This window comes from Silene latifolia, chromosome 6 (genome assembly GCF_048544455.1).
Source record: "Silene latifolia isolate original U9 population chromosome 6, ASM4854445v1, whole genome shotgun sequence".
NCBI classification, from domain to species: Eukaryota; Viridiplantae; Streptophyta; class Magnoliopsida; order Caryophyllales; family Caryophyllaceae; genus Silene; species Silene latifolia.
This window is the reverse complement of record NC_133531.1, coordinates 123,230,248-123,245,703: the sequence shown is the minus strand read 5'-3', so window position 1 is coordinate 123,245,703 and position 15,456 is coordinate 123,230,248.

The following is a 15,456-nucleotide window of genomic DNA, read 5'->3' as shown; positions in this document are numbered from 1 at the left end:
CCCCACAATAAACAACCCCTTGTTTACTAAAGACCAACCCGTTTCACACCAAAGGTGCTAGTCTGACCCAAATTCATGGTAGCAAGCAAATCCAAGACAATACAAGCCATGTTCAAAGACAAAGGCTCAATCAAGAGAAATGACCAAAATCAATATCCAAGGCCGCAGTTGTACCCGTGATCCAAGACAAAAGAGTCAAAAGAACAAGGCTCAATCAAGCAAGTCAATGTCAATATCCAAAGTCAAAGTTATCTTCAAAAAACCTGAATCAAGAATCTAAGCAAAAAGCCGAAATATATTCTACACCAAGAATCTGAGTCTGAATCAAGAACAACCCTGAAATCAAATAAAGGATAATGCTTAAGTCTATATAGAATCAAGACATCAATGAATATGGTTAGATAGCACCCTCACTTAGCCCATCACACACCCTAAGTCCTTCTCAAGACCATTATAGGGAGATAGTTAGGAATTTTGAGAATCCTCTCAAGCTCGTCAAGTATACCCATCCTTTAGGGCCAAGACATGGAAACTTGATCCCGCATCAATTAACCTACCTTTATGTGCTCAGGCTACATCAAGTCAAGAGACTCAATTTCCAACCCATACTACAAGTCATAATCCCATCGAGCCTTAACTCCACAAAATCAAGTTTCAGAGATTTTTTCATCAAAGTCTCTTATTACCGAGCTCCACATTCCAAATATCCAATCCAATTTCACCTTGACCCAAACACGGAGTCTTCGAATACTTTTCTACCCAGGACGGAACGAACTCTTATCCATCCTTAGGGTTCACTTTCGAGTGTGCTCACATGACAAGGAAATTTTTAGTTATACCTCTTTGGTCAATGATCAGAGGGAGTTGTCTCAAATCAATTCTTCGAGTTACCAAAGGAATATACTCTCCTGACCCATGCACTTTAAGGTCCTGACAACATAGCTTAGGCACACATCTGAACTACGAGCACGGTTTGATTTCACCTATTCACGTGAATACGTAGGCAGTCCTCATGGACACAACCGTTCCAACCATCAACTTCCAACCTCAATTACCATCCCAACCATCAACTTCCAACCTCAATTACCATGCTAACCATAAACCTTTAACCTCAATTATCGACACCCATTTCACAACCATCCCTTTCCATTTCAACCTTCCAAATTTCCATTTCTACCTCTTTATTGGGGGCTCCTTCTTGTCGCCCAGTCTTTTTTTTTACCAAATTCCAGAGTCATCTTCTCATCCTGGGGACTTCTCTTCCGAGATGCCACCCTCCCTTTATTCCTCTCTCATTTGAGTCGAGCTAGTGCTTGGTCCGGACAATGACAAAGGTTTTAGATCGATTCTCCAAGTTATCGTGCCTCAAGAGGGGTCTCTTTTACAGCAAACGGTGTCAAAAGACGTCCAAGTAAACAGCTAATCTATGGCTCATGCCTTGCTTTTATATGCCCCTATATTTCTTGCAATTATTCTACCTTTGGAAATGATACGCGTTGTCACCCATACTTGGCTAGGGGAGTTGCGCATACTTAAGCAAAGTTTGTCAAGGTCATCTCTGTGTCGCGTCAAATCTAAGTTAGTGTCGCGTCCGTCAAACCTAAGTCTACATTTTGCGTCTGTATAAGGTATGTGTCCGCGTCAAGTCCTATGACTAAAGCCCATTGAATGTGCATAACGCATTAAAAACGACAAATTTCTTTAAGCAAGTTTTAAATAACTTTTATAAAGAAACAAATTTTGCAAAACCTATGTGCTTCTTCATTTGAGGTCCATGTACTAATTGCGTTTCCTTATGTGTTTATGTGCTATTTGCCTATTAGACTGCATTCTTGTGTGGCTACTAACCTTGCAGGTAAGTATCAGAAGCAGTTCTCATTCCAACTGGGGGCTTCGCCCAAGTCTTCGTCCAGCGCAAAAGTATTTTGTAGTATTGCTCACCCAAGGTTTCTCCCATGACGATCAAGATGTTCCTAATCGTCAATATATTCCCCAACCAGAGTTCGCTTGAGACCGACGCAAGCAGATTCCCCAGCAGTTTCTACCGACGTCCTGCTACCCTCAATATTATTGTTTCCTCACAGAGTTCGGCAAAGGTGTCGTTCTCCAGAAGTTCCCAAACCAGCGCCTCCTTCCTTAGGTTCGTAAACCCAAAGTTAGGATTCTTACCCCCTAGATTCTTAGATCCTAAAATGGCTTACTTTAGGTTCATAAGCCTTTAAGCTCCCACACCAACGTCCTTAGGTTCATAAACCCATAAATCCTTTTGGAGTTCTCATATCTCAGAAAGCTTAAGTGCACGCGTTTAAAACAAGAATTAGTAACACAGTAGTTCCTAAACTTAACCCTAGGATCCCAATTCATCTTAGGTTCATAAGCCTTTAAGTTCCCATACCAGCCGTCCTTTTAGGTTCGTATACCCAGGTTCATACACCTAGCTCTTTAGGTTCCCAAACTCCCTAGAGTTCATACGCCTCTACCTTTAGGATCACCTTTTCTTAGGGTTCCTACACCCAAACCTTGGTTACCCTTAGACCTCCTTCCCGTCGATGTTTTCCTTTAGGGCCCCACACCCTAGCACAATCCTTATATATCTATTAGGTCTTAACCTTAGCTCCTACGCAACTCCGGAAACATCTCGAGAAAGAAGTCACAGGTATGGTTTCTTCTTATGGCTGGCAAGCTTCCTTACGTAGTCTAATGCACTTTAAACGACCCTCCCCGATAGTTGATAGACTCTAAAATGTTCCCGACGACAGGTCCTTGGCTCAGACCCCTTGAGCCGCCTCGCGTCACCATAGTCTTCGGGTTGTAATTTTCAATAGACCTGATGGCTATACTAGCTCTTTGACTTTCGCCTTACCCAAGCCTCAATCAAAGTGGGGGCTCTGTAGATACCTCGTTTCTGCACCTCCCGCCAAACACCCAGTGATGATTGGGCCGCATGTTTAGCATATGTCGCGATTTTATGACGTTTTATAAATCGGTTAATAAAAGGTAACTCATACACTTGTGTCTACCCCATGGTCGTCATCTAGGTGTCATTACGGTCATTTTGGCAGTAATTAGAGTACATTTTGAGTCCGGGTCAAAAACCGTCTTCATTTCCTAAAACCGTCAAATCCCGAGTCAAAACAATGTGCTTGTCTACCTAAGGTTAGGATGTCATAAAATGTTATGAGTACATCTCATTTTGAGTCCCGTGTCACTTCTTTGGGCTAAACGTAAAGTTTACATTACAAAATGTGCATTTCATTTAGCTAAAATGACAACCCGACATTTAGGCCTATTTTACGAGGTCATAACGACATTTTTGGGTCAGGCCTATTTCGCAGAAAGTTCTAGATCTTTCTTTTAGCTTTCCAACGCCACTAAAATCACCTTATTACGAGTCTTGTAAGGAAAGTTATACCTAAAATACGATAGACTGCCAAACGCGCTTTCTTGCGCAGGAGGAAACCGCTGGGGAAAGGACGCAGTAAGTGCTGCGCCTCTTCTAAGGGACGCAGCACCTGCTGCGCCTTTTCTTCAGGCTTTTTTTTTGTCCAAGTTTCCGTGTTTCAACTAAGTCGGTTGATTCCAGATCTTTCTTTCCTTTTTTCTTTTCCTAAACCCTTATTCTGTGATTAGTATAAATAGGGAGCTTCGTTCCTCATATTTTTCACGCGAGTATCCGCCCTTCTCTTATCCCTTTGCATTCTAAGACCGCGCTCTAAGCTTTTGACGTCTATGTGCTTGATCAATCGACCACGTAAGCTCAGATCATTCTGAGTAACAGTCACGTTGCCACGTTGCATGACCGATCAATTTGACCACTACACCATAATCAATAATTTAATTTATTTTAATTCCTTTTTGAAGGGCACTTTCATATTTTCATAGATCGAGTCGAGTTACCACTAAAAACCGATTTAGTTAAATCTCGCGACGCTAACATGTAAGTCTGAGGGTGTAAAATCCCAACTTTATTTATTTATTTTCCGTATTTAATTTATGTACGAATTTATATCATAAGAATGCTCAAAACCGCCTTTTAAAATCACCTTTTAAAACCTTTTAACGGAAATAACACAGATCTGACGTGGGGAAGAATCGCATCAACTGATGCGCCTTCTGGAAAGGGCACAACATCTGTTGCGCCTCTTCCAGGGGTTGCTTTCAGTTGTTGCACTTCTTCTTCTTCTTCGGGTTTTTGTTCTTTTTGTCTTTTATTTTTCTTTCTTCGTTCTTTCCCTTATTTCACCTAATAATTTTCAAATTAGTTTTTATGAATCCTTTTCAATAATTTTTGACTTAAATCCCTTATAATTAATATTTGCCGGTTTTCATCACAAATTCAAACCCGGATTTTAGAGACTCGATTTATCCGTATCAAGTCTCTTGAATTCGTCTTTGTACATATTTCTCTTTATTTTTCATATTTTGTTTTCTTTTGTTTTCAACCGTCTTTAATTCAAGTTTTGTATATAAATCAATTCTGGCATCGTAAATAATATATAACTGTATTAAACCGCTGTATTCTCACTTTTAATTCGTTTTATAACAATATTAGCATGTATGTAATCTGTTAATCACTTCAACTCGAATTCTAATATCAATAATCGGCCTTAAATTACTAACGAACATTAACAACCCACGAGTATGACTTTCACAGTCAGAATCCAACTGGTGAACAGACGCAGAAAGTGATGCGCCTCTTCCAGAGGATGCAGCAGATGTTGCGCCTGTTCCGAGTTGGCTCCTGCCTCTGAACTCTTCTCGTTTTGACGTAGGGTTTCTAATTAGGATTTTAATTAACTATTATTCTTATTATCACCATAATTCGACATATTTTCCATATAATTCATATTTTCCATATTTTCTATTTTCTATTTTATTTCATTATTTTTATTTTCCAATTTTCCTTATTTTCCAAAATTACTTGTTTTCCAAATTTCCTTGTTTTCCAAATTTCCTTATTTTCCAAATTTCCTTATTTTCCCATTTCCTTATTTTTCCAATTTTCTATTTTTTCTTATTTCATTTATTCTTTTCTTTTATTTCTAAAACTCTTTTGAGCATGTTTATGACGTAAATCAGTTAAATCATTGTAATTTATTTCTTTATTTTCTTGTTGTATTTTATCATGGATGTTTACTTGTTTTCACATGTAATTAATCTAAACCCTACTTCGACATTAATGAGTGTTAATTAATTGTTCACCCACTTAGTTTAATTTACATGCTAGGATTAAAACGTTGGATGTTGTATTGCATGCATATAATCGACAACATATCAAGTATGAATAACTTCCATAATCATTAGTAGAGGCAGCTATCGAGGCGGGCAGGATTAGGTGTTTAGTAAAAGGACTTCCTAATACGTACCCTCAGTCCCTCACCCCTTACTCCAGATCTCTGTGAACATCCGTGTTCATTGGCATCCACGAGAGTCATTCTAGACATAGAATGCTAAGGGTAACGAGTTCTTAGTGTTCATATCACTACTTTGTGTCTTGACATGACACGAGGTATTCAAACGGTTCCAATTTCCCATAAAAATTGGTGGCGACTCCACAAATGCAAACGCTTGTTCCCAAGCGCCCCCGTGGCCCATGTCCACACTGACCGAGTGACAACTAACAAAGAGAGACTCACTTTTGTTCGCATTATGATAAGAGGTTGATCTTTCACAATATTTACCTGACTTTGTGAGTATTTAGACTCCTTTCATCGGACAGGTTGTGCATCAAGTCAGCTATGAATGGCTTCCCTATTACTGTACGCATTGTAAAAAATTAGGGCAGGAACAAAAAGCCTGCAAGCTTTTGAAGAAAAAAGAGGATGTTAAAGAGGCTAAGACTCAGACTAGTGGGGCTGGTTCACCTGAGCAGGCCATTGTTAGTGTGCATACCTGTGCATAGGGCTGAGCAAAACCGTTTACCCGATACGGTTTTGAAAACCGTATCGGGTATACGGTTTTTAAATTCACAATTTTGTCGATACGGATCCGACCCGGTTTAACCGTATACCCGGTTTTTCCGTATATCCGGTTTTCATATACCCGGATACGGATTTCACTTGTTTGTTGTTCAATTTATTGCATACGCGATAAAATCGGTACGCCCTAACTTAAATTTAATAATAGGTTACATATTAAAATAATCAAAATTTCAATATTCATTATACAAATGCATTAGGGAAAAAGAAAGTGGACAAGTTAAAGTGATTTTGGTTAAATTATTTAGTTTTTGTAAGATATTTTTGGTTTTTTTTATTTATTTTCAAAAACCGTATCAGAAACCGTATACCCGGTTTTGTTTTTGCCCGACCCGGATACGATACGGTTTTTTGAAAACCGTATCGTGTATACGGAAATCCGTATTGTATATACGGAAATTCGTTTAATTGAAACCGTATACCATATCGTATCCGTATATTAAAACCGTTTTGTATATTTTTGCTCACCCACCAACTTCTGAATCTAATGGAGATATGGTTGTGGTGGCCCTAGATGAGGAGGTCGTTGATGCTGGTGCTAGTGGGGGTTGTCAGCCAATTCCAGTGGTCAATAATCATCTTGTCTTGGTGACTTTGGAGAGGGCTTCCTTGGATCAACATGAGACTGGTGTGGGACTAGCTCATGCTCTGCCCAATAGCTCCTGGACCCCTAGTCACGAGCTGGACCTTAATGTTCAGGGGGAGCTGGAGCAGCAGTCTCAGCCTCCAATCCCTATTTCATTAAGCCAGTTTGGTCCCCTGGAAATTGAGGAAGTGCCTAATAACACAGACATTGACACAAAGAAATTGATGATAGTGGTTCAGAAAATGAGTTCCACCTTTGGTGCGTCATGGGCTGAGCAGGAGGTTAGCAAAGCAGAAGATCCCCCTCCCATCCACTCCCCATGAGAATTGGAGCTTGGAACATTCGAGGTATGAATAAGCATTAAGCAATTCGAGGTTATTTCTTTTTTCAGTAAAGGTAGGTTGGATATTCTCTGTGTTATTGAAACTAGGATTAGATCAAATAAAGCTGCTTCCATTAGGAGGAAATAGTTCAAGCATTTCTATGTTCTGGATAATTACTCCTCTCATAATAATGGCCGACTATGGGTCTTGTGGAAGAATTATGCTCTTAAAGTTTCTTTTTCGAGTAGTTATAGTCAATGGGTTCATCTCCTGGTTACCAGTGGCCCCATTACTTTTGAAATTATCTATGTGTATGGTTTTAACCATCCTACTCCAAGAATCCCTTTATGGAACTTCTTGGTTAGTAAACAAAGCTGCTCCCTTCCTTGGATTGTTCTGGGGGACATAAATTGTGTTAAGATCACTGAAGATAAAATTAGTTCCTACCCTCCTAATCTTCATGCTCTGGAGGATTTCAATGAAGTTATTCCTAACTCAGGCCTCTATGATCTGAAAACCTATGGGTGTTTATTCACTTGGACTAATAAGTAGGAGCTGGGGGACAGGAAATGGATGTGACTTGATAGAGCTCTAGTCAACTTTGTCTGGTTAACGAACTTTCCTGATAGTTTTGTTGAGGCTCTCACTGCTGGGATTTTAGACCACTCACCACTGGTTGTTTCTTTACCTTCTACAGCCAACAACACACTAATCTTTCAAATTCCTTAACTATTGGAGTCAAAATAAACTTTTCCTGCCTCTGGTGCAAAAGGAATGGGGCTCCCCTGTGCATGATTGTGCTATGTATAAACTGATGAAACATCTTCATAGGCTCAAGGTCCCTCTTAGACAGTTACACAGGTATTCCTACTCTGGGATATCTGATAGAGTTAGGAATCTTTAGCAGTGGCTTCATCTTTGTCAAATACAGATTTAAAAAGACCCTACTAATTCTCTTCACATTGGTGAGGAAGAAATTATCAGCAAAGCTTACTGTCAGATGCGTATTGTTGAGCATTGAAGGTTTCTGCCATGTTGTTAACAATCACATTGTTTGTTGTATGTGTGTTTATGAAGGCCCTACAGAACAGACGGGTTACAAGCTAGGAAAGCATCTGCTGCCCTTGGGTCTACCTCTCTTAAAGCAGCTACTGCTTCATTTTTAATCAGGTTTATTATAAGCTTCGACACAGTTCCAAAAGAGCATCTTTATTTCCTCTCCCTTATAAGACTTATGCCAATTGACAAATATATGCTTGGTACATCTTGTATGCTCTGCCTTAGATAACTCTTTTGCAACCATTGTGATGATGCTCTACAATAAACAAGAAAATATAAGTCTTATTAGCACAGACCAGGCACTTGTACCGGACAACTTGTACCAGACAACAACAAACAATTGAAATCAAATATATTACAAGAAAGTTATAGGTTATACATGATGTTCATATATGATATAATTGTCCAACCCTCACCATCTTCCTTACATGTTGCCTTTTTAAGCTCTTTAAAAAATCATTGATAATTGTCATTGTTTTCTCCTTCAACAACTCCCCAAGCCAAAGGGTACATCTGATCATTACCATCTCTACCAATTGCACTGATCAACTGTCCCCCTAGAAAAGTTTTCAGGAAACATGCATCCACACATAGAAGCTTTCTACAACCCTGAAGTCATCCTTATTTTAGTGTATCAAAACAGATAAAAAACCTTTGAAAAACAGGAACTGAACTCACAACATTAGGGTTTGTGGTCAAAGTAAACACAAATCCAGGGTACTCTTGTTCAAGAGCTTTCATGTAACTGCCTACTTTACTGTAATGCTCCCTCATAAAACCATGTAGAAGCTTATGGGCAGTGTAAGTCACTTTATATGCAAAATCTTTCTTAATTATAACTTTGTATGCCCTTCTAACAGTCTCTATTATATCTTGTGCTGACCAGTGTGATCTTGCTTTAAAAACATCAAGAAACTACTTTGCAACCTAGCTAGACTTCAACTGTTTATTGCTTTCCATGGTTCTTTGACAGTTATGAGCAGACTTAACAGTTTTCACCAGAAAACAAGCTAACCTGTTGTCCTAGCTACCATATAATTTGAATGGACACCCTGGTTTACACTTTACCCCAAGTCTTTTACCCATACTCTTATCACTGACCACAAATGTGATATTTCTACCCTGTGCAATGGCATACCTGGTTAAACAGTCCCTAAACACTTCTCTAGTAGGGAATCTGATCCCCACTTTCCACTAGCTTTGCAAAATTTGTCCTCTCATTCATTATTGGGACAAGATTTCTTCTCCTCTTACCAGGTATAAGGTCCTCCTCACTCTCAACAAGGGGTATCGCATTCATCACCACTCTTGTCATAATCACTTAGATTTCCTTCTTTCTCACCAGTACCTTCATTTTCAGCATCCTCATTCAACTCATTTTCCTGACCATCTAAATGTTTAGCAGAGGCTTCTAGTTGAAGCTCCTTAGCAATTGCAAGAGCTTTTGCATTCCACTATTTCACCTTATTCCTTGCTTCCTTTGCCTCCTCATCCTCTGAGTTACCATCTGACTCACTCACCTCCTCAGTTAAGTTCTCTTGAACTTCAAATAAGTCTTCATTTTCATCCCCATCTACTAACTCCACATCACTGCCATCAACGCTATCAGATCCACTGTCTTCATCAGGGTTATAACCAGGGTCTTCTCTCTCACTTAAATCTTCCCACTCATAATCAGCATTGACATTAAGGCAAGCTAGATCTGACTCCTCCTCATGTGAATTAAATAGATCTGATATCCTTATATCATTAAAATCATAAGTTTGTTTAACAAGATCAATATTTGATTTTTCCGAGGAAATGTTTGGTGTATTTTTTGAAAGAATAACTGTACTAATTTGGCTGTTTTGTTCACTGTTTTTTTGGGTAGGATTCTTTTAGGGTTTCGTTGGTATTTTGAACTATTTGTGAAGTTTGAACTTTTGAATGGTGAGTCTTTTTTAGAGACTGTGCTTCAGCTAGTTGAGAAGTTTGAGCTTTTGGATGGTGAGTCTTTTTGAGAGAGTGTGTTTGAGCTTTTTTGTAAATTTTTGTCTTTTTCTGAGAGTGTTCTTCATCTTTTAGAGATATTTTTCCTGAATATTCAATGCGTGTCTTTGTCAGTGGTGGTTCTTGGTTTTCACCCACATTTGAAATCTTTCTTTTACTTTAATTTCCATCTTCCTCCTAGGTTTCAACTTTCTAGAATACTTTACAATTGATGAAGGATTTACTTCTCCCTCACCCAACTTCAGCAAATGCATTAAATATGGTACATCACTAGCAAGCACAATATAGCATTCAACTAACCTCTCTTTAGGAGTAATCACACACATTAACTAAGAACCAATATCATCTACCACCTTTTCCAACCCAACTTCAGGTTTCGTGTAGAAAATGACATCTACATCCCTCTTGAATGTTACACATTTCTCACACTCCTCTAATAGGGTAAACCAATAGAATTCATTAATATCAACAACTGAAGTCCTAATTCCTAAATACCCCACCCATATAAATAAACCCTAATTCATTCTTCGTAAATGACCCACCAAACAAAAATTTCACTATTACATGACCATTATCAATTACCTAACCAAAATCAAATGGATAATGATTCAATAATGTGAGATAAAATCAACACATACAAGACAAAATGAATAAGCGCTGCATAAGAAAATAAAGTGGCGATGTCGAATTTTTAGGGTTTATTTTCTGAGTGAGTTAAGAAATTAATGTAAACAATTATCTTCAAATGAAGCTAATTAACACACAATTGAAAAGATTCAATAAAGAAAAGGGTAAATAGAGCAAAAATTAATGTTACCTTATCCATTGCTTCTGCGACAATGATGGCCAAACAAGGTGAAGATTAAGATGAACCAGAGCAGTCACGATGATGATGAAGATGAATAACAAAAGTGGGGATGATTAAAATGGGTGGATTAGAGATGAATGACAGAAATGGCGATGTTGATGGTGATTTTTAGGGCTTATTTTCTGCGAAATTTTTAGGTAATTAAAGTGAGGTAAAATGCGAAAATAAGGCGAAGGGTAACTTAAGTGGAAGGAGTGACATGTTTATCGGGTTTCCTCTTCACTTAAGGCAATAGGAGTTAAATGATGGTATAGTTGGGATTTTTTTTGGGTTATTGTATAGTTTAGATTACTTTGAGCAGAACAAACATAGTTGAGATTATTGACATCAATTAACCCTTTATATAATTATAAAACTAGGTTTGTGACCCGTGAAATTCACGGGTTTATCTGTTTTAGTTCTGATATTTTTATCGTATTGTTAATATTTGTTCGAGCAATTAGTTGTTGATCCATTTAAAAATATACAGTCTTGAAATACATAGAAAATAGTTAGTTAATACCTTATTTTTTTGACAACTTTGGTTTATTTTTTTAAATCAAATCCTGCAAGTGACAATGTAGTAGCTACTAATTTTGAGAAACTTGACAACGGAGCAATGACAAAGACGACTCATTATATATACGTGTGTTTTACTCCGCAATATAATAAAGTGAGTTTTTTAAATATTAAAAGTTGAAAACATCCGTATATAATAAATTCCGTATGGAAAAATCTTCAATGACGCCTTATAAGGTTGTAAACTCAATACCTCAGTATTGTCATCTCCAAATTATTTCCAGACCTCTCCATCAACCTTCCCATAGAAATATCATTAAAGTCTTATCACCACGTGCATGCTTCAAATTTTATTTACATCCGAAAAACATTTATTATATCGATAGAAAAATATTAGATACGATTCAACGGTATGGTTGGTATCTACTCCATGTATTACGAATTAAATTTTCATTTCAATTGCTCAAAAATCTAAAAAACTATATTCCCTAAATTCGAATTCCAAAAGGTTCATAAATTTTTTTAAGTTCCTTATTACTGTTTCAAGAATTTGATCCATCTCTTGTTATAATTATGTCCACGATCCTATATAAAAAAAATAGTATTAAAGACTATAAAATAATCTATTCCGATTTTGAAAAAAAAAACACACAAACTTAAAAATATAAAGATTAGAATTTAGAAACCATACTATTTAATATTTATCTAGAGGTTCACTTTCGTTTCCTTTTAGTACATGCCTTGATAATAGTTCATATGAAATGAAAAAGAAAAATATATGTTAGAGATGATTATACTCAAGAATACAAAAATACAAATTCAAATAGGTTGATCGAGAAAGCATAATAGTAAAATTACACAATAATATATGCTTAATAACAAATTTAAATAAATATTATAAGATCTCCATTTTGAGATCAGTGATCAACTTATAATGGTTAAAAAAAGCATGAACCACTAAAAAAAAGTAAACTAAATTTAATAGAAAAAACAATCAAAATGTGAGAGTTGGAGAAAACTTAAATTGGAAGAGGAAATGACATAATTAAAATAATTAATTATTGTCATGATGGTTCAAAAAGTAAATTGTGAAATTTTAAAGATTTTTCATTCAATTTTTGTACTTATTTTTTACCATTAATTATGAGAGTAGTTTTTTTTTTTAAGAAATTATGAGAGTAAGTTTTATGTATTATTCCTGTTTTGAAAAAAAAAACACAAAAACTTAAAAACATACGATACGAAGTAGAATTTAGACATCATACTATTTGATATTTATCCGAAGGTTAACTTTCGCTTCCTCTTATTACATGCATTGATAATAGTTCATATAAAATGAAAAAGAAAAATATATGTTAGAGATGATTATACTCGTGAATACAAAAATACAAATTCAAATAGGTTGATCAGCAAAGTATAATAGTAAAATTACACCACAATACGTTTAATAACAAATTAAAAAATATATTATAAGACTTCTATTTTGAGATCAACAATCGTCCATTACTTATCAGTTTCTACCTTATGTTTTTTTACCTTTAATTTTACCTCAGTTTCGTGCATTTTTTATTTCTTCCATCTTCAGATTACCCACGTGATGGTTTGCCTTATCTGCATTCACATACGTTTCATTGTGCCTTAAAGTTATATAAAAAATACATTAACCAAAAGATAAAACATCAACCTGGCAAAAACTTGACAAACGAATTAAAACATTGTCACATGTAAATCACTTAAATTAAACCAACTGGAAAACATGAATTCAAATATAAAGGAAACGATTCATAAAACCAACAACATAACAAATTAAAATATACTTTATTGGACACAGCAGCAACAACAACAATAACAACAACAACAACAACAACAACAACAATAATATTCGACAAGAGTAGGTCTCCTGAGAGACGGTCTCTTAATAAGCTTTATTGAGAGACTATTGTACAATTTTAAGAAAATGTGGTACTAAAGGCAATAAAATAGGTACAAATCATGATTAATGATAAAATGGGTACGTTTATTATGTAAATAGGTACGGAATTACTATATCACGATCAACAATAAAAAGGGTACAAAATACAAATAAAAGGGTACGAAAGATTGGTCTCTCAATAACTTAGTGAGAGACCGTCTCTCCCAAGTTTTAGTGATTCGACAATAATACTCAATATACTCAATATAATCAAATAAATAAATTAAACCATAAAATACAATCCACAACTTAGAAACACATGACAAATGGACATATTTTAAATAAATAAAGTGAATAGAAATTATTATAGGTATTGTGGGTTTTATAGTCATTACACAACCATAAATTCCCATATTTTAATTTAGTTTTTAATTTATTTTGTGGTATTATTAAATAATTGATTGTCGAGGACCTCAAGAGATGAATTTAATAGGACAAAATGTTAATAAAAATTATGGGTGTTGAGTAATATAAGTAGTTTTAATAAAATTATTAACATATTACTAGTTTGTGACCCGTGAAATCCACGGGTTTATCTGTTTTAGTTTTGATATTTTTATCGTATTGTTAATATTTGTTCGAGCAATAAGTTGTTGATCCATTTAAAAATATACAGTCTTGAAATACATAGAAATTAGTTAGTTGATACCTTATTTCTTTAACAACTTTGAGTTTTTTTTTTTAAATCGAATCCTGCAAGTGACAATGTGGTAGCTACTAATTTTGAGAAACTTGACAACGGAGCAATGACAAAGACGACTCATTATATATGCGTGTGTTTTACTCCGCAATATAATAAAGTGAGTTTTTTAAATATTAAAAGTTGAAATCATCCGTATATAAGGTTGTAAACTCAATACCTCATTATAGTCATCTCCAAATTATTTCCGGACCTCTTTATCAACCCTCCTATAGAAATATCTTTGAAGTCTTATCACCACGTGCATGCTTCAAATATTATTTATATCAGAAAAACATTTATTATATCGTTAGAAAAATATTAGATTTCATTCAATGGTATGGTCGGTATCTACTCCATGTATTACAAATTAAATTTTCATTTCAGTTGCTCAATAATCTAAAAACTATATTCCCTAAATCCGAATTCCAAAAGGTTCATAAAATTTTTTAAGTTCCTTATTACTATTTCAAGAATTTGATCCATCTCTTGTTATACTTATGTCCACGATCCTATATAAAAATAAAAATATTATTAAAGACTATAAAATAATCTATTCCGGTTTTTGAAAAAAAAAACACATAAACTTAAAAATATACGGATTAGAATTTAGAAACCATACCATTTAATATTTATCTGAAGGTTCACTTTCGTTTCCGTTTAGTACGCTTCCTTTTAGTACATACCTTGATAATAGTTCATATGAAATGAAAAAGAAAAATATATGTTTGAGATGATTATATTCGTGAATACAAAATTACAAATTCAAATAGGTTGATCAGGAAAGTATAATAGTAAAATTATACCACAATATACGTTTAATAACAAATTAAAAGAAATATGATAAGACTTCTATTTTGAGATCAACAATCATCCATTACTTATCAGTTTCTACCTTACGTTTTTTTACCTTTAATTTTTCCTCAGTTTCGTGCCTTTTTTATTTCTTCCCTCTTCAGATTACCCACGTGATGATTTGTCTTATCTGCATTCGCATACGTTTCATGGTGCTTTAAAGATATATAAAAAACACATTGACCAAAAGATAAAACATCAACCTGGCAAAAACTTGATAAACGAATCAAAACATTGTCACACGTAAGTCACTTAAATTAAACCAACTGGAAAACCTGAATTCAAATATAAAGCAAACAATTAATAAAACCAACAACATAACAAATTAAATTATACTTTATTGGACACAGCAACAACAACAACAACAACAACAACAACAACAACAACAACAACAACAACAACAACAACAACAACAACAACAACAACAACAACAACAACAACAACAACAACAACAACAACAACAACAACAATGACAACAACAACAACAACAACAACAATAATACTCGATAATAATACTCAATATAATCAATATAATGAAAATAAATAAATTAAACCATAAAATACAATCCACAACTTAGAAACTCATGACAAATGGGCATATTTTAAATAAATAAAGTGGATAAAAACTATTATAGGTATTGTAGGTTTT